Source organism: Tursiops truncatus, chromosome 2, assembly GCF_011762595.2.
Source record: "Tursiops truncatus isolate mTurTru1 chromosome 2, mTurTru1.mat.Y, whole genome shotgun sequence".
NCBI lineage: Eukaryota > Metazoa > Chordata > Mammalia > Artiodactyla > Delphinidae > Tursiops > Tursiops truncatus.
Window position 1 is genome coordinate 32947020 of NC_047035.1, and position 20735 is coordinate 32967754.

Sequence of the window (20735 nt, forward strand, 5' to 3'; positions counted from 1 at the left end):
CCCTGGCCCTGTGCGCTAGCAGGCCAACACAAGCTTCGGGACACTCCAGACCCCATACCAACTGTGTCAGGAATCACCACCTCCCTGCCAACCAATGATCTAAAACAAGCTCTGTGGGCGTCCCTGGTGGCACAGTGGTTGAGAGTCCGCCTGCTGATGCAGGGTACATGGGTTCGTGCCCCAGTCCAGGAAGATCCCACATGCCGCGGAGCGGCTGGGCCCGTGAGACGTGGCTGCTGAGCCTGCGCGTCCAGAGCCTGTGCTCCACAACGGGAGAGGCCACAACAGTGAGAGGCCCGCGTACGGAAAAAAAAAAAAAAAAAAAAAGCCCTGGGATCCCTGGACCCTGCAGCCAGACTCCAGGAACTGGCTCTGCCTGCCAGTAGTCCAACAGTAACCTCAGGGCCTGGCTTCACTCGCCAGTGGGCAGGCAACAGCCCCAGAGTCCTCCGGACCCTGACTCTACCCACCAGTGGAGCCCGCTCTAGCCCCAGGACTTCCTAGGGTTCTGAAGCCAGTCACCTTGTTACCAGGCCCTCTTAACAGCACCCAGCAGCAACCATACAAGGCAGGACCTGGCAACCAACCAGACTAGGGACCGACCAGGCTTACCAGACCACCCACACAGTCAGCCCACCACAACAGAAGGACCCACCCAGCCCTCTTAAGGGGAACCCCTAGAGCATATAGCTTGGGTGATGAGACAGGAGCTCACTGCTGGGACACACAGGACATCTCCTACAGAAGGACACTTCTTCAAGATGAAGAAATGTAACTAATCTACCACATACATAAAAATAAAAATAGCAACTTAGACAAAATGAGGCAGCAGAGGAACATGTTCCAGATGAAGGAGCAAGACAAAACCCCAGAAGAAGAACTCAGTGAAGTGAAGATAGGTTATCTACCTGAGAAAGAGTTCAGAGTAATGACTGCAAAGATGATCAAAGAACTCAGGAGGAAAATGGATGCACAAAGTGAGAAGTTAGAAGTTTTTAACTGAGAATTAGAAATTATAAAGAACCACCAAACAGAGATGAAGAATACAATAACTGAAATGAAAAATACACTAGAAGGAATAAATAGTAGGCTAGATGATACAGAGGAATGGATCAGTGACTTGGAGGACAAAGTAGTGGAAATCACTGCCATTGAACAGAAAAAAAAAGAATGAAAAGAAATGAGAACTGTTTAAGAGACTTCTGGGATAACATCGAGCCCACTAATATTCACATTATAGGGGTCCCAGAAGAATAAGAGAAAGAGAAAGAGCCTGAGAAAATATTTGAAGACATAATAGCTGAAAACTTTCCTAACCTGGGAAAGGAAACAGACATATAAGTCCAGGAAGCACAGAGTCCCATACAGGATTAATCCAAAGAGGAACACACCAAGACACATTGTAATCAAAATGACAAAAACTAAAGATAGAGAATATTAAAAGCAGCAAGGGAAAAGCAACAAATAATATACAAGGCTATCAGCTTATTTTCTGCAGAAACTCTGCAGGCCAGAAGGGAGTGGCACTAATCCTACTCATGAGGGCTCCACCCTCAGGATCTAATCACTTCTCAAAGCCCCCCCAATTGGGGTTAATTTTCAACATATGAATTTTGAGGGGACACAAAACATTCAGCCTATAGCACTCTTAAATATGAAAAGACATCCAAGAATCACCAGTTATTGCAGGTGTGTCTCCAACATCATTAATTAGCATTTTCTAAGGAACACGTATAGAATTCTGCACCCAGGGCTTCCCTGGTGGCGCAGTGGTTGAGAGTCCGCCTGCCGATGCAGGGGACATGGGTTCGTGCCCTGGTCCGGGAAGATCCCACATGCCGCGGAGCGGCTGGGCCTGTGAGCCATGGCCGCTGAACCTGCACGTCTGGAGCCTGTGCTCCACAACGGGAGAGGCCACAGCAGTGAGAGGCCCGCGTACCCCAAAAAAAAAAAAAAAAAAGAATTCTGCACCTAGCATTTTGAGAGTACACATTCTTTAAAAACATACAAAGAAATAGATGGAACATGCCTCAACATAATAAAGGCCATAAATGACAAACCTACAGCTAACATCATACTCAATGGTGGAGGCTGAAAGCATTTCCTCTAAGATCAGGAACAAGACAAGGACGCCCATTCTCACCACTTTTATTCAACATAGTTTTGGAAGTCCTAGCCACAGCAATCAGAGAAGAAAAAAAAATAAAGGAATCGAGATTGGAAAGGAAGAAGTAAAACAGTCACTGTTTGCAGATGACATGATACTATCCTAAAGATGCCACCAGAAAACTACTAGAACCCATCAATGAACTGGGTAAAGTTGTAGGATACAAAATTAATATACAGAAAACTGATGCATTTCTATTCAGAAAGAGAAATTAAGGAAACAATCCCATTTACCATCACATCAAAAAGAATAAAATCCCTAGGAATAAACCTACCTAAGGAGGTAAAAGACTTGTACTTGGAAAACTATAAGATGCTGATGAAAGAAAGTGAAGATGATACAAACATATGGAACAATACATTGGATTGGAAGAATTAATGTGAAAATGACCTTACTACCCAAGGCAATCTACAGATTCAATGCAATCCCTACCAAAATACCAATGGTATTTCTTCACAGAATTACAACAAAAAATTTTACAATTTGTATGTAAATACAAAAGACCCTTACTAGCCAAAGCAATCTTGAGAAAGAAAAATGGAGCTGGAGGAATCAGGTTCCCTGACTTCAGACTATACTACAAACCTAGAGTAATCAAAACAGTATGGTACTGGCACAAAAAACAGAAATATAAATCTATGGAACAGGATAGAAAGTCCAGAGATAAACCCATGCACCTCTGATTACATAATCTATGACAAAGGAGGCAAGAATATACAATGGAGAAAAGACAGTCTCTTCAATAGGTGGTGCTGGGAAAACTGGATAGCTACATGTAAAAGAATGAAATTAGAACACTCTCTAATATCACATACAAAAATAAACTCAAAAATGGATTAAAGACCTAAATGTAAGACTGGATACTATAAAACTCCCATTAGAAAACATAAGCAGAACACTTTTTGACATAAATTGCAATATTTTTTTGGATCCATCTCCTAAAGCAAATAAAAGAAAAAATAAACTAATAGGATTTAGTTAAATATAAAAGCTTTTGCACAGAAATAAAATTTTTTTAATTTAAATATATATATTTTTTAATTTTTAAAAAAAAGAAAAAAAGGGACTTCCCTGGTGGTGCAGTGGTTAAGAATCTGCCTGTCAATGCAGGGGACATGGGTTCAATCCCTGGTCCAGGAAGATCCCACATGCCGCAGAGCAACTAAGCCCATACACCACAACTACTGAGCCTACACTCTAGAGCCCGTGAGCCACAACTGCTGAGCCTGCACGCCACAACTACTGAAGCCCAGGTGCCCTAGAGCCCACGTGCCGCAACTACTGAAGCCTGTGTGCTCTAGGTCCTGTGTGCCGCAACTACTGAGCCCGTGTGCTGCAATTACTGAAGCCCACGCGCGTAGAGCCCACTCCTCTCAACAAGAGAAGCCACTGCAATGAGAAGCCCGTGCACCGCAACAAAGAGTAGCCTCTGCTTGCCGCAACTAGAGAAACCTTGTGCGCAGCAACAAAGATCCAACACAGCCAAAAACAAAAAGCTTTTGCACAGCAAAGGAAACCACTGACAAAATGAAAAGACAATCTATTGAATGGGAGAAAATATTTGCAAATGATATGACCAATAAGGGATTAATATCCAATATATATAAACAGCTCATATAACTCAACATGAAAAAACAAAACAAAACAAACAACCCAATTAAAAAGTGGGCAGAAGAACTGAATAGCCATTTTTCCAAAGAGGAAATGCAGATGGCCAGCAGGCACATGAAAAGATGCTCAACATCGTTAATCATCAGGGAAGTGCAAATCAAAACCACATTCTCACACCTGTCAGAATGGCTATCACCAAAAAACCCCACAAACAACAAATGTTGGTGAGGATGCGGAGAAAAGGGAACCCTTGTACACTGTTGGTGGGAAGGTAAATTGGTGCAGCCACTGTGGAAAACATTATGGAGGTTTCTCAAAAAACTGAAAATAGAACTACCATAAGACCCAGCAACTCCACTCCTTGGTATATACCCCCCAAAAACGAAAACACTAATTCGAAAAGATACATGCACCCCAATGTTCGTTGCAGCACTATTTACAATAGCCAAGACATGGAAGCAACCTAAATGTCCATCAACAGATGAATGGATAAAGAAGATGTGGTACATATACTTAGCCATAAAAAAGAATGAAATAATGCCATTTGCAGCAACATGGATGGACCTACAGATTCATACTAAGTGAAGTAAGTCAGACAAAGACAAATATCATATGATATACCTTAATTGTGAAATCTAAAACAATGACACAAATGAACCTATTTACAAAACAAAAACAGACCCACAGACATAGAAAACAAACTTATGATTACCAAAGGGGAAGGTTGGGGAGGGATAAAATAGGAGTTTGGGATTAACATATACACATTACTATATATAAAATAGATAACCAACAAGGACCTACTGTATAGCCGAGTACTCAAAATATACTCAATATTTTGTAATAACCTATAAGGGAAAAGAATCTGAAAAAGGATGTATATATTTGAATCACTTTGCTGTACACAGGAAACTAAAACAACATTGTAAATCAACTATACTTCAATAATTTTTTTAAAAAGAAGATACAGTATATACAAAGGAATACCACTCAGCCATAAAAAGAATGAAAATTTACCATTGCAGCAACATGGATGAATTTAGAGGGCATTACACAAAGTGAAATAAGTCAGACAGAGAAAGACAAATACTGTATAATATCACCAACATGTGGAATCTAAAAATTACAACAAACTAGTGAATAAAACAGAAAGAAGCAGACTCACAGAGAACAAACTAGTGGTTACCAGTGGGGAGAGGGAAGGGGGAGGGGCAATATAGGGGTAGGAGGAAAAAAGGGGGTTATTTTGGGATTATATGAAATCATGTGTGTGAAACTTTTGAAAACTGTAAAGTATTATAGAATATAAAGAATCTTTCATTCAATTAAAAAAAAGGAATATGAACAGAGTCCCTCATGAAAGGAGAGCCCCTCAAACCTGCACTCTGGACAGATAAAGGACCCAAGTTCACATTATCCTTGAAAAAGGAAACCCTCAGCCAAGAAACTAAAACTAAAATGCTTAGAATTGGTCCGTTCTGTTGGAACCAGGCAGAGCGGATCATAAAACTGTTTTACCATGCAATGGCGAAACTGTTTCATCATGCAGGAAACATGCAGGACCCCCACCGAAGATCACTCCCTAGAAGAGTGCTCACAAACGAATGAAAACAAAACAAAACCCAAAACCCTAAAATCAATCATAATAGCTCACAGAGCCAGCAAAAAAATATCTATAACTGAGATCTGAAAGAGACTTCAAAGTAACAACCAGGGAAATTCAGGAAAATAAAATCCCAAACATGAACAGAAGGCAACAAAAAGTAGAATTTCTAGATATGAAAAATATCTGTTAAAATTTTTTAAAAACTTAATAGACAGGTTAAACAGCAGATCAGACATACAGAGAGAGAGAAAAAGTTACCGAATTGAGGATAAATCTGAGGAAGTCACCCAGAACGCATCACGGAGATAAAGAGAGAGAAAATATAAGAACAGAGACACAGAGGATGGATTGAGAAACTCAATATCCACATAATGAAGATTTGGAAGATGAAGGAGGTCAGATTTGGTACAGTTCTCTGAGTCCCAAGTTGGAGAAATTAAATATATCCAGAAAAAGACTTGTATAAGAATATTCATTACAGCTGTATTCATAACAGCCCCAAACTGGAAACAGCCCTAGTGGTATATCTACATGGAATGCTAACCAGCAATAAAAAGGAACTTATTACTGATACATGCAATCTGGATGAATCTCAAATAACATTAGACCGAGTGAAAGAAGCTAGATATAAAAGAGATACTGTATAATTCTATTTATATAAAGTTCTAGAACAGCTAAAACTAATCTATGGTAGAAAAAAATATGAACAATAGTAGCCTCTGGGAGAGGTGGGTACAGGGAAGAGACATTTAAGCTGAGCACTGAATGACAAAAAAAGCCAGATATGACAAATTCTACGGAAGAGCATTTCAGGCATGAAGGAACTTTCTGGAACTGTGGTAAAGTTTCATGTCTTGATGGAGGTTTGGGTTACACAAGTGTATGCAATTGTCAAAATTCAGGGATATTTCTGATTTTTCTCCTGTTGGCCCAACTAAAGACTTAATGACTGCTGGTTCATTCATTGTCTATCTTTCCCACTAGAATGTAAACCTCATGAAAATAGGGACCTTAACTGGCTTCTTCATTTATATATAAATATCTCCAGCATGTATAGGGACCTTAACTGGTTTCTTCATTTATATATAAATATCTCCAGCAAGTAGCACAGAACTGATAACAATAAATATTTATTGAATGAATAAAACTCAATTCAAGGTATTATATGTTAACATTTTATGATAAATATTTCTTTTTTAAAATAAATAAATAAATAAGTGTATTTATTTATTTATTTACTTTTGGCTGCATTGGGTCTTCGTTGCTGCGCGCGGGCTTTCTCTAGTTGCGGCGAGTGGGGGCTACTCTTCATTGTGGTGTACAGGTTTCTCATTGCAGTGGCTTCTCTTGTTGCGGAGCACAGGCTCTAGGCACGTGGGCTTCAGTAGTTGTGGCTTGCAGGCTCAATAGTTGTGGCTCGCAGGCTCTAGAGCACAGGCTCAGTAGTTGTGGCACATGGGCTTAGTTGCTCCGTGGCATGTGAGATCTTCCCGGACCAGGGCTCAAACCCGTATCCCCTGCATTGGCAGGCGGATTCTTAACCACTGCACCACCAGGGAAGTCCTATGATAAATACTTCTAATTCAATTATCAAAATTACAAAAATCCGTTTATTCACGTGAAACAAAATTTTTTTCCCCTTATTGAGCCTTCATACTATAAAGAAGCAGTATGGTTCAATACTAGGTTAGGAGTGAGAAAAATCAAATCTTGTGTTATAGACTGAATGTTTGTGTCCCTCTGAAATTCATGTGGAAATCACAACCCTAAATTTTTGGTATTAGAAAGTGGGGCCTTTGGAAGGTAATTAGGATCAGATGAGGTCCAAAGGGTGGCACCCTCGTGACTGGGATTAGTGCCCTAAAAAAGTCACGAGAGACCTTGCTTCTCTCTGACCTCTGCCATAAAAGGATACAATAAGATGTTGTTGGCAGTCTGCAGCCCAGAAGAGAACTCTCATCAGGACTCAACCATGCTGGCAATCTGATCTCAGACTTCTAGCCTCCAGAACTGTGAGAACTGCTGTCTATAAACCACCCAGTCTGTGGTATTCTATTACAGCAGCCCAAACGGACTAAATCACCCGCTAAGGACTTGCCTGGGGATCCAAAGCTTTCAGTGCTTCACTATCTTCAGTGACTGAAAGGATCTGCCATTCTTTTAAAAAAAAAATTGTGTAAAACAACAACATCAAACCGATAACAATGGTTACCTAAGAGTAGTAGGGTTATAAATAGTTTTGATTTTTCAAATTCTATACGAGTATGTATATATTCATAATTAGAAAAAAATAAGTTTTTTTAGTGGTGCTTTTTAGAGATAGGCAAAGTAAATATCCCACTTAACATTTAAGACATATGATTATATTCTTGAAATAAATCTCATTTTAATGAATTAAACAAATATGTTAAAATGTTTAGAGAATAGCATAAAGTAGAGGATAACAACATGAGCCTTAGAGTCAAATATCCTGAGTTCAAATCCAGCCTCTGCCAATTGTTAGCTATATAAACTTGGGCAAATTACTGAACTTCTCTAAGCCTCAGTTTCCTCCTCAGTAAAATGGGAAGGATAGTACCTACCATGTAGGATTATTGTGAGACTTAAGTAAGATGATCAAAATACTCAGCATATTGGCTAGCACATTAGGGTTCAATAAATGTTAGCTATGACTACTACTGAGGTTCTATAAACCACAGAACTATTAAAGGAAAACAAAGAATCATAGAGTTAAAATTTAGAAGCCAAATTCAGCTCTCACACAATTCAAGATTTCTTTCTATGGTAATCCTGACAGATCATGACCTTATCTCTACCTGAATACATCCGGGAACAGAGTTCATCACCTTAAGAGGCAGTTTTTGTTGAAAAGTCCTTGCATTCTGTAAAAGTTCCCTGCATAGAAACTGCTCTCTTTGATGTTCAGTCTGGCCTCTGAAATGACAAGTGTTTACTCCCTCCTTAGAGCTTGTGAAATATGTGAAGATAGCTCTTATACTCCCCTTAGTACATTTTACTTAACCCAATCAGCTTCCTGTGACCTAGTTTAAAGACCACTTGCCATTATGGCCAGATCTTTCTGAATGGCTCCAAGCTTGTCAAGGTATCTCTTAAATGTGGCACCCAGGTCTGTATTCAAAACTTGAGACATGTTCTAATTGATGTGGACTACATTGGTACTATTACTTCCCAGGGTCTGGACCCTATATTTTATTAATGATGGATGAAATGATAGGTTTTTGAATAGCAGAATCACACTGGCGACCCTCATAGAGTTTGCGGTAAATTAAAATTCACTGAAATCATATTGAGTTCCCCATTTTATATACTTGTAATTTATACTTTGCTGTTAAATCCAAAATTTTACATTTCTTTCTTCTAAATTTCCTCTTGTCTGTTTCAGCCAAACATTTTACCCCTTGAAACCAATTTTCATCTTGATTGTGCCTCCCCTCCCAACTTAAACATGTTTTTGTATAGAAAAGTGAATTTCTGTCTTCAAAGAAAATAACAGCATCTAACATGTGTTTTTATTAATTCATTTTTCAAATTTATTTTTGTATTTCAAATTATCTCCATGTTTAATAACACTAAAATGAGGTTACGTTACAGTAGAAAAGTTGAAAAAACAAAGTATTATTGATTTGCTTCCATCGAGAAGGGCTCCCTCAGATCTAGAATTCCCAGGCTATCAGGTTCCTACTTATTCTTTATCATGTGTGGCCTGAGAAAAAGAAAGGCCTCACAGGGAAACTGAAGGAGCAAGTGGGGTACCTCCATATGAGGGAACTGTTGGCAACATTCAAAAAACTTACTAATTCATTTTTATATGGAGAGATTTTGTGTGGGTTTTTTCCCAGCCAAGGGATTCATTCAGCAAACATGTAAATAGCACCTTCAATAAACCAGACATTGTGTTAGACTTTGGGTAAAAAGAGTTAAATGGCACAAGCTGCTTTCAAAAATGCAGGATTCAGAAAAGGAGAAATGCATGTATTGAACAAGCTGCAATTTGGTGAGGAAACACCAACAACAGAAGCACACACGAGTACAGGGATGGCAAAGAGGAAAGAGTACGGGGATTATTAAGAGAAACACTCGCTGAGAGGGATGAACACTGAGACTGGTACTGGTGTTAAAAAATGAGCAAACATTCTCCAGGTGCGCAAGGCAGAGGGAATAGCACGTGCAAGGACACAAAAGGCACGAAGCATCGTGGTACTCGTGAAAGAGTACAAGCAAATTTAACACATACTGTAAGTGCAAAATACCAAATTTTGAAGAATTACTCTTTAAAAAAAGTAAAAAATATCTTACTGATAATTTCTATATTGATATTTTAAGGTGACCTTTTTTTATTGTAGTAAAACATACATAACACAAAATTTACCATTTTAATCACTTTTAAGTGTAACATTCAGTAGCATAACTGCATTCACAAGGTTGTGCAACCATCACCACTATCCATTTCTAGAACTACTTCATCATCCCAAACAAACTCTGTACCCATTAAACAATAACTTTCCATTCCTCCCTCCCCCAACTCTTGGTAGCCTCTATTATACTTTCTATCTCTATTAATTCCATATTGATTTTTTATATCTTTTTTTTTTTTTTTTGCCGTGCCACGTGGCTTGCAGGATCTTAATTCCCTGACCAGGGATCAAACCTGTGCCCCCTGCACTGGAAGCGCAGAGTCCTAACCACTGGACTGTCAGGGAATTCCCGATTTTTTACATCTTATGTTGAAATAATATTTTGGATATACTGGGTTAAATAAAATCGGTTAAAATTAAGTTCACCTGTTTCTTTTTATACTTTTAATGTGGCTACTAGAAAGCTTTAAATGATTTATGGGGCTCACATTATATTTCTACTGGCTAGCACTGTGCTAGAGCACAACGTGCAAGTAAGGAAACAGAGAGGGATGATGCGAGAAGGAGTAGATACAGGTCAAGTTGTGAGGAGCCTTCTATTACCCTGAAAGATAAAACCTTATAGGTAATGGAGAGCCAATAACAGACTTATAAGGGAAGTGACAAGTTCAGGCTCCTATTTCAAAGAACACCATGGTGGCAGTGTGGGTGCTGGACTGCAGGCGGGCAAGGCGAGAGGCAAGGAGACCTGTTAGAAGACTCACAATAGCACGGCCAAGAGGGAAAGAAGATCCAAATCAGGGCAGAAGAAGGCAGAATGGAAAAGAATAGCTCTTAACAGAATGGCGGCATTGGAATCACCTGGATTAGTAAACAAGTCACAACTTTTACAACTTAAAATTTTGAAAGTTTGATGAATATAAAATCAATAGCTTTCCATACCCATTATAACGGTATGAAGAAAATCCCATAGCAATATAAGCTGTTTTAAAACTATAAGCCACATGTTTTTTGTTTTATTTATTTATTTAGTTAGTTAGTTGCTCCAGGTCTTACTTGCAGCACGCAGGGTCCTTAGTTGCAGCTCGAGTGCTTCTTAGTTGCAAACTCTTAGTTGCAGCATGCATGTGGGATCTAGTTCCCTGAACAGGAATCGAAACCAGGCCCCCTGCGTTGGGAGCACAGAGTCGTAACCACTGTGCCATGAGGGAAGTCCCACAAGCCACATGTATTTAAACAACAACCACATGTACACGAACAAACCTAGGTGTAAACTCAACAAGAAATGTTCAAGATCAATATGAAGAAAAACAGAAAGCTTTACTGAAGATATAGAAAAAGACTTGAAGAGCACAGATATATTATAGCAGCTGTCACTTACAGAGCACATATAATGTGCCAGGCTCTTTACATGCATACTCATGTATACTCATATATACATGACTCATTTAATCTTTCCAACAACTCTCTACAGAAGGTACGATAATTACCCTATTTTTCTTTAATAAACAAGAGATTGTTTTACTCAAATACTCAAAATAATGTAGTAAATTAAATGCAAACTTAATTTTTAAAAAAGTTTTAAAAAATGAACTGACAGCAGAAGCAAGAACTACAATCCTGCAGCCTGTGGAACACAAACCACATCACAGAAAGATAGACAAGCTGAAAAGGCAGAGGGCTATGCACCAGATGAAGGAATAAGATAAAACCCCAGATAAACAACTAAATGAAGTGGAGATAGGCAACCCTCCAGAAAAAGAATCCAGAATAATGATAGTGAAGATGATCCAGGACCTCGGAAAAAGTATGGAGGCAAAGATCGAGAAGATGCAAGAAATGTTTAACAAAGACCTAGAAGAATTAAAGAACAAACACCTAGAAGAATTAAAGAACGAACAAACAGAGATGAACAATACAATAACTGAAATGAAAACTACACTAGAAGGAATCAATAGCAGAATAACTGAAGCAGAAGAACAGATAAGTGACCTGGAAGAGAGAATGGTGGAATTCACCGCCACAGAACAGAATAAAGAAAAAAGAATGAAAATAAATTAAGACAGCCTTAGGAACCTCTGGGACAACATCAAATGCAACAACATTCGCATTACAGGGGTCCCAGAAGGAGAAGAGAGAGAGACAGGACCTGAGAAAATATTTGAAGAGATTATAGTCAAAAAGTTCCCTAACTTGGGAAAAGAAATAGCCACCCAAGTCCAGGAAGTGCAGAGAGTCCCAGGCAGGATACACCCAAGGAGAAACATGCTGAGACACATAGTAATCAAATTGACAAAAATTAAACACAAAGAAAAATTATTGAAAGCAGCAAGGGAAAAACGACAAATAACATACAAGGGAACTCTCACAAGGTTAACAGCTGATTTCTCAGCAGACACTCTACAAGCCAGAAGGGAGTGGCATGATATATTTAAAGTGATGAAAGGGAAGAACCTACAACCAAGATTGCTCTACCCAGCAAGGGATCTCATTCAGATTCGACAGAGAAATCAAAAGATTAACAGACAAGCAAAATCTAAGAGAATTCAACACCACAAAACCAGCACTACAACAAATGCTAAAGGAACTTCTCTAAGTGGGAAACACAACAGAAGAAAAGGACCTAAAAAACAAACCCATAACAATTAAGAAAATGGTCATAGGAACATACATATCAATAATTACCTTAAACGTGAATGGATTAAGTGCTCCAACCAAAAGACACAGGCTTGCTGAATGGATACAAAAACAAGACCCATATATATGTTGTCTACAAGAGACCCACTTCAGACCTAGAGACACATACACACTGAAAGTGAGGGGATGGGAAAAGATATTACATGCAAATGAAATCAAAAGAAAGCTGGAGTAGCAATACTCATATCAGATAAAATAGACTTTAAAATAAAGAATGTTAAAAGAGACAAGGAAGGACACTATATAATGATCAAGGGATCAATCCAAGAAGAAGATATAACAATTAAAAATCTATATGCACCCAACCTAGGAGCACCTCAATACATAAGGCAACTGCTAACAGCTCTAAAAGAGGAAATTGACAGTAACACAATAATAGTGGGGGACTTTAACACCTCACTTACACCAATGGACAGATCATCCAAACAGAAAATTAATAAGGAAACACAAGCTTTAAATGACACAATAGACCAGATAGATTTAATTGATAGTTATAGCACATTCCACCCAAAAAGAGAGGATTACACTTTCTTCTCAAGTGTGCACGGAACATTCTCCAGGACAGATCACATCTTGGGTCACAAATCAAGCCTCAGTAAATTTAACAAAATTGAAATCATATCAAGCATCTTTTCTGACCACAACACTATGAGATTAGAAATCAATTACAGGGGAAAAAACCGTAAAAAACACAACACATGGAGGCTAAACAATACGTTACTAAATAACCAAGAGATCACTGAAGAAATCAAAGAGGAAATCAAAAAATACCTAGAGACAAATGACAATGAAAACACGATGATCCACAACCTATGGGATGCAGCAAAAGCAGTTCTAAGAGAGAAGTTTATATCAATACAAGCCTACCTCAAGAAACAAGAAATATCTAAAATAAACAATCTAACCTTACACCTAAAGGAACTAGAGAAAGAAGAACAAACAAAACCCAAAGTTAGCAGAAGGAAAGAAATCATAAAGATCAGAGCAGAAATAAATGAAATAGAAACAAAGAAAACAATAGCAAAGATCAATAAAACTAAAAGCTGGTTCTCTGAGAAGATAAACAAAATTGATAAACCATTAGCCAGACTCATCAAGAAAAAGAGGGAGAGGACTCAAATCAAGAAAATTAGAAATGAAAAAGGAGAAGTTACAACAGACACCGCAGAAATACAAAGCATCCTAAGAGACTACTACAAGCAACTCTATGCCAATAAAATGGACAACCTGGAAGAAATGGACAAATTCTTAGAAAGGTATAACCTTCCAAGACTGAACCAGGAAGGAATACAAAATATGAACAGACCAATCACAAGTCATGAAATTGAAACTGTGATTTAAAATCTTCCAACAAACAAAAGTTCAGGACCAGATGGCTTCACAGGTGAATTCTATCAAACATTTAGAGAAGAGCTAACACCCATCCTTCTCAAACTATTCCAAAAAATTGCAGAGGAAGGAACACTCCCAAACTCATTCTATGAGGCCACCATCACCCTGATACCAAAACCAGACAAAGATAGTAGAGAAAAAGACAATCACAGACCAATATCACTGATTAATATATATGCAAAAATCCTCAACAAAATACTACCAAACTGAATCCAACAACACATTAAAAGGATCATACACCATGATCAAGTGGGATTTATCCCAGGGATGCAAGGATTCTTCAATACACGCAAATCAATCCACGTGATACAGCATATTAACAAACTGAAGAAGAAAAACCATATGATCATCTCAATAGATGCAGAAAAAGCTTTTGACAAAATTCAACACAACTTATGATAAAAACTCTCCAGAAAGTGGGCATACAGGGAATCTACCTCAACATAATAAAGGCCATATACGACAAACCCACAGCAAACATCATTCTCAATGGTGAAAAACTGAAAGCATTTCCTCTAAGATCAGGAACAAGACAAGGATGTCCACTCTCACCACTATTATTCAACATAGTTTTGGAAGTCCTAGGCCTGGCAATCAGAGAAGAAAACGAAATAAAAGGAATACAAATTGGAAAAGAAGAAGTAAATCTGTCACTGTTGGCAGATGACATGATACTATACACAGAGAATCCTAAAGATGCCACCAGAAAACTACTAGAGGTAATCAATGAATCTGGTAAAGTTGCAGGATACAAATTAATGCACAGAAATCTCTTGCATTCCTATACACTAATGATGAAAAATCTAAAAGAGAAATTAAGGAAACATTCCCATTTAGCATTGTAACAAAAAGAATAAAATACCTAGGAATAAATCTACCTAGGGAGACAAAAGACCTGTATGCAGAAAACTATAAGACACTGATGAAAGAAATTAAAGATGATACCAACAGATGGAGAGAGATACCATGTTCTTGGATTGGAAGAATCAATATTGGGAAAATGACTATACTACCCAAAGCAATCTACAGATTCAATGCAATCCTTATCAAATTACCAACGGCATTTTTACAGAACTAGAACAAGAAATCTTAAAATTTTTATTTATTTATTTTTTTTGTGGTATGCGGGCCTCTCACTGTTGTGGTCTCTCCCATTGCAGAGCACAGGCTCCAGACGTGCAGGCTCAGCGGCCATGGCTCACGGGCCCAGCCACTCTGCGGCATGTGGGATCTTCCCAGACCGGGGCACAAACCCATATCCCCTGCATCAGCAGGTGGACTCCCAACCACTGCGCCACCAGGGAAGCCATAAAATCTTAAAATTTGTATGGAGAAACAAAAGACCCCAAATAGCCAAAGCAGTCTTGAGGGAAAAAAACAGAGCTGGAGGAATCAGACTCCCTGACTTCAGACTATACTACAAAGCCACAGTAATCAAGACAATATGGTACTGGCACAAAAAGAGAAATACAGATCAATGGAACAGGATAGAAGGCCCAGAGAAAAACCCACACACCTATGGTCAATGAATCTATGACAAAGGAAGCAAGGATATACACTGGAGAAAAGACAGTCTCTTCAATAAGGGTTGCTGGGAAAACTGGACAGCACATGTAAAAGAATGAAATTAGAACACTCCCTAACACCGTACACAAAAATAAACTCAAAATGGGTTAGAGACCTAAATGTTAGATGGGACACTATAAAACTCTTAGAGGAAAACATAGGAAGAACACTCTTTGACATAAATCCCAGCAAGATCTTTTCTGATCCCCCTCCTAGAGTAATGGAAATAAAAACAAAAAAACAAAGAAACAAAAAAATGAATTGACCATCAAAAAAGTGAAAAAACCCATGGGATGGGAGAAAATATTTGCTAGTCATAGATCTCATAAGGGCATGTATCTGGACTATATAAAAAACTCTTATGGGACTTCTCTGTTGGCGCAATGGTTAAGAATCTGTCTGTCAATGCAGGGACACGAGTTCAATCCCTGGTCCAGAAAGATCCCACATGCCATGCCATGGGACAATTAAGCCCATGTGCCACAACTACTGAGCCTGCGCTCTAGAGCTCACATGCCGCTACTACTGAGCCCACGTGCTGCAACTACTGAGCTACATGCTGCAACTATTGAAGCCTATACGCCTAGAGCCCATGCTCTGCAACAAGAGAAGCCACCGCAATGAGAAGCCCGCGCACCACAACAGAGAGTAGCCCTTGCTCACTGCAACTAGAGAAAGCCCATGGGCAGCAAAGAAGAGCCAACACAGACCCCCCAAATTTTTTTAATAAAATAAATTTTAAAAACTCATAACTCAATAATAAAAAGACAAAGAAACCAATTTAAAACAGGCAAGAATCTGAATAGACATTTCTTCAAAGAAGATATACAAATGGCCAATAAGCACATGAAAAGATGCTCAACATCATTAGGTATTAGGGAAATGCAAATCAAAAGCACAATGAGATACTACTTCACACCCATGAGGATGGCTCTAATTAAAAAGACAGCTAATAAGTACTGGCAATAATATGGAGAAATTAGAACTCTCATACATTGCTGATGTTGACAGAAAATAGTACAGCTGCTTTGGAAAATAATCTGGGAGTTCCTCAAATGATTAAACATAGAGTTGCCATGTGACCTAGCAATTCCACTCCTAAGTATATATCCAAGAGGAATGAAAGCACATGTCCACCCAATAGTTCATAGCAGCATTATTCATAATAGCCAAAAAATGGAAACAAACCAAATGTCCATCAGCTCATGAATGGATAAATAAAATACAGCATATCCATAATGTTATGGGTTGAATTGTGTTCCCCCAAAAGATATGCTAAAAGTCCTCACCCCCATTACCTACAAATGTGACTTTATTTGGAAAAGGCCTTTGCATACCTAATTAAGTTAAAATGAGGTCCTGCTGGAGTAGAGTGGGCCCTTAATTCAATATAACTGGTGTCCTACATGAAGGGGAGAAGAGACGCAGAGACAGACTTGCACAGAGAGAATTACGATGTGAAGATAGACACTCTGGGATGAAGGCCATGTGAAGAAAACAGAGGCAGAAGTTGTAGTTACACAGTTGCAGCCAAGGAATGCCAAAGAATGCCAAGGATTGCTGGCAACCACCAGAAGCTAGAAAGAGGCAAGAAAGGATCCTCCCCTAGAGCCCTCAGAGAGAGCACAGTCCTGCTGACCCCTTGATTTTGGACTTTATAGCCTCCAGGGCTGTGAGAGAATACATTTGTTATTTTAAGCCACCCAGTTTGCGTTACTTCAATACCATATCCCTAGGAAACAAATACACCATATGATACAATTTTATTCACCAATAAAAAGGAATGAGTACTGACACATGCTACAACATGGGTGAACCTTGAAAACATTATGCTAAGTGAAAGAAGCCAATCACAAAATACCACAAATTGTATGATTCCATTTATACAAAATATTTAGATCTATAAAGGCAGAAAGATTAGTGGCTCTCTAGGGCTAGGGTGTTGGGGAATGGGAAGGGGAGTGACTGCTAATAGGTATGGGATTCTTTGGGGGATGATAAAAATGTTCTAAAATTAGGTTGTAGTGGCTGCATAATTGTGAATATACTAAAAATCATTGAATTGTACACTTTAAACGACAAATTATGTGAATTACATCTCAATAAAGCCACTTTAAAAAAAAACTACTTGAGGACTTCCCTGGTGGCGCAGTGGTTAAGAATCCACCTGCCAGTGCAGGGGACACGGGTTTGATCCCTGGTCCAGGAAGATCCCATGTGCCGCGGAGCAATTAAGCCCATGCATCACAACTACTGAGCTTGCACTCTAGAGCCTGTGAGCCACAACTACTGAGCCCGTGTGCCACAACTACCGAGCCTGCGTGCCATAACTACTGAAGTCCCCGTGCCTAGAGCCCGTGCCCCACAACAAGAGAAGCCACCGCAATGAGAAGCCCATGCACCGCAACGAAGAGTAGCCCCTGCTCGCCACAACTAGAGAAAGCCCACACACGGCAACAAAGACCCAATGCAGCCAAAACAAAACAATACAAAAACAAAAACAAAAACAAAAACACTACTTGACAAGCTGATTCTAAAATTAATCTGGAAAATAAATTGTAAGACTACCACCAAAACACTGATTAAATAATGAGTATGTGAGCTGATAAAGTATATGACGTCTAATAAAATAACAATAAAAATAATCATGAGGACTATTTATACTACTAGATATCAAAGTATAATATATATTTGATATAGAATGTTATGGTATTGGTCCAGCAAAATAGAAAAGTAGGACATAGAACAGAAGAGAGTCCAGAAACAGACACCAGAAACAGACACTATGTGGGTGAGAAATTAGTACATGATAAATGCGTCATTTTAGATTAGTGGGTCAAGAATGGACTGACATTCAGACTGACATTGCTTGGAAAGAGTAAGGCACACACCATTCTCTCTCTCTCTCTCTCTCTCTCTCTCTCTCTCACACACACACACACACACACACACACATACACACATACACACACTCAAACACACACACACAGGAATTAGAGAAAAACTCTACCATATAACAACTTACAGGAGAAAACATACTCATAAGAGAAAACTCTGCTTCAAGGTAGAACAGGGTTTTTCAACCTCAGCACTACTGACATTTTAGGCCAGAAAAATTCTTTGTTATAGGGGCTTTTCTGTGCATTGTAGGATGTTTAACATCATCCCTGGCTTCTACCCACTAGATGACAACCAAAAAATGTCTCGTGACATTGCCAAGTTGCTCCTAGAAAGCAAAATAGCTCCCATTTGAGAACCACTGGGATAAGGAATGAAAGCCACAAAATACAAAATACACATAGTAAAAGACTGATACATTTAAACATAAAATTTACAACTTTTGTTCTACAAAGATGCTCTATGGTTAAAAGGTAAGTAACAACTTTAAAATGCAGTATGTTGGGAATAAATATTTCAAACATATATGAATGATAAAAGATTAATATCCTGAATATATAAAACAATACCATAAAAAAACACTACCATATATAAAAGATAACCCAATAGAAATGAGACATTTCTCAAAAGAGGTAATACAAACAGCCAACAATCATGAAGAGATGCTCAATCTCACCAATGACTAGGGAAATACAAATTAAAACACCCAATTAGAGTCATTTTCCACCCATCAGGTTGGCAAAAGTAAAAAAGATTGATAGCATCAAATGTTGAAAAGAGCTGGGGAAATAGGTATGATTATACACTGTTGGGCAGTTTGGCATTAAACATCCACACCCTCCTACCCACTAATTCCACCTGCAGGTTTCTATCCTTGACAAACGCTCACACAAGCACACAGACGCAGGTGTAAGGATATTTTCTGCGACACTGTGCCTAATGGTGAAAAACTGTAAGCAACCTATGGTATCTCACATACAATGGGATCTTAACACACTCTGAAATTTACAGAGCAGGTAGAACGAATACGCTAGATGTCTACATATTGACAAAGAAAAAGTTGCAAGACCCATTTTTAAGCATAAAAAGTCTAGTTGTTGAATTGGTACAATATGCCAGATTTGTAAAAGTTTAACACAAAACCTTCCATATTTATATGTACAAACACATATCAATAAATGTAAAGACAAAGAAATAGAAAAAACACCCCAAACTGATAACAGTTTTTACCTGGGGTCAAGAGATTAAAGAAGAAAAGATGGAGATGTAAAGAGATAGGTCAAAGAGGATCTATTTTAAATTTTTGATATGATTGTATGCATGGACTACAACCAAAATAAATACAGAATAAATACATTTTTTAAAACAAACTCAACTTGACCAAAATTTATAATTCCTTCCCCCTCTTAAACCTCTTTTCTCTCGTACCTCGTAACTTCGATATTAACAAAACCTTTCAGTACTGTTCCTTCTACCCTTGCAATGAAACTAAAAAAATACGGTATAGTGTTTTCAAGGAATGGGTATCTAAGAGAGTTTGCGTCCATTAATACATTAAAAGGTTATAAAGGTTTGGGTTTCGTTTATACTTAAACGAGCAGATATCAATTTTGTAATAAATAATCATTAACGTTCTGGTTCTGATCTATTCCAGGGATGCGAAAAGGGAAGGAGGTGGCTCCCAGCAAGGCCCGGAGCAGCGGGTGTGGTCTGGGAGGAAAGAGGTGGTAACAATGGGGGCGGGGGACGAATGGAGGGGACCAAACTGTTAACTGTGGACGCGTGCAACACGCAGCGCCCAAGCAGTTGCCAGGTGCTGCGAGCGGTGCCTCCGTTTTAGCTAACTGGGTCAAGAAGCCACGAAGGCGAGGGGCGGGTGGTGGTGGGATGAATTGGGAGACCGGGATTGACATATATGCGCTAATATGTATAAAATGGATAACATAAGAACCTGCTGAATAAAAAATAAATTAAATTAAATTAAAAAAAAGAAACCACGAAGGTTTGGTATGTACTCCTATAGAGAGCAAAAGGGGGTCCGAGGAGGCGCCCAGGGAAGGGCGTGGGAGGCCGCGGACCGAGGTGACAGCCCTCGGAGCGCACCTGGGTGCTGAACCGCCCCCGCCACGGGCGAGCGGGGCGGGGAGAGGGGCAGGGCCAAGTCGCTTGGGGAAAACGAGGTCCCCGCAAGCAGTCGCCCCCGCACACGGTGACATCGCCAGCTTCCTGAGCCCTCTCCTCAATCCGCGCTGGAAACCCCCTCCGCCACTCGCACAAGTCTGGAGAAGAGCCTCGCCCGCCCCTGATCCTCGCTTACCTGCGGCCCTGGACCCCACCGGGAACACCTGCGGCGCCTCACATTGAAGACCTGGAACCTCTGTGGCCACCTGCGCGCACCCACCCGGATCCACTAGGACCGAAA

The 20735-nt window shown here is 39.3% G+C and overlaps 1 protein-coding gene across 3 annotated transcripts in view; it reads right to left on the reverse strand.

Annotated features, from left to right (window-relative positions):
• EXD2 (exonuclease 3'-5' domain containing 2) overlaps nt 1-20735 on the reverse strand; it is a 93568-nt gene that overhangs the window by 38782 nt on the left and 34051 nt on the right. For 2 of the 3 annotated variants that reach the window (XM_033851011.2, XM_033851009.2), the window contains exon 1: nt 20631-20734. The exons of the other annotated variant lie outside the window; for it this stretch is intronic. The gene's annotated coding sequence lies outside the window, so the exon portion shown is untranslated. Of the gene's footprint in view, nt 1-20630; nt 20735 lie in introns of those variants that run through there. 3 annotated transcript variants of the gene reach the window in all.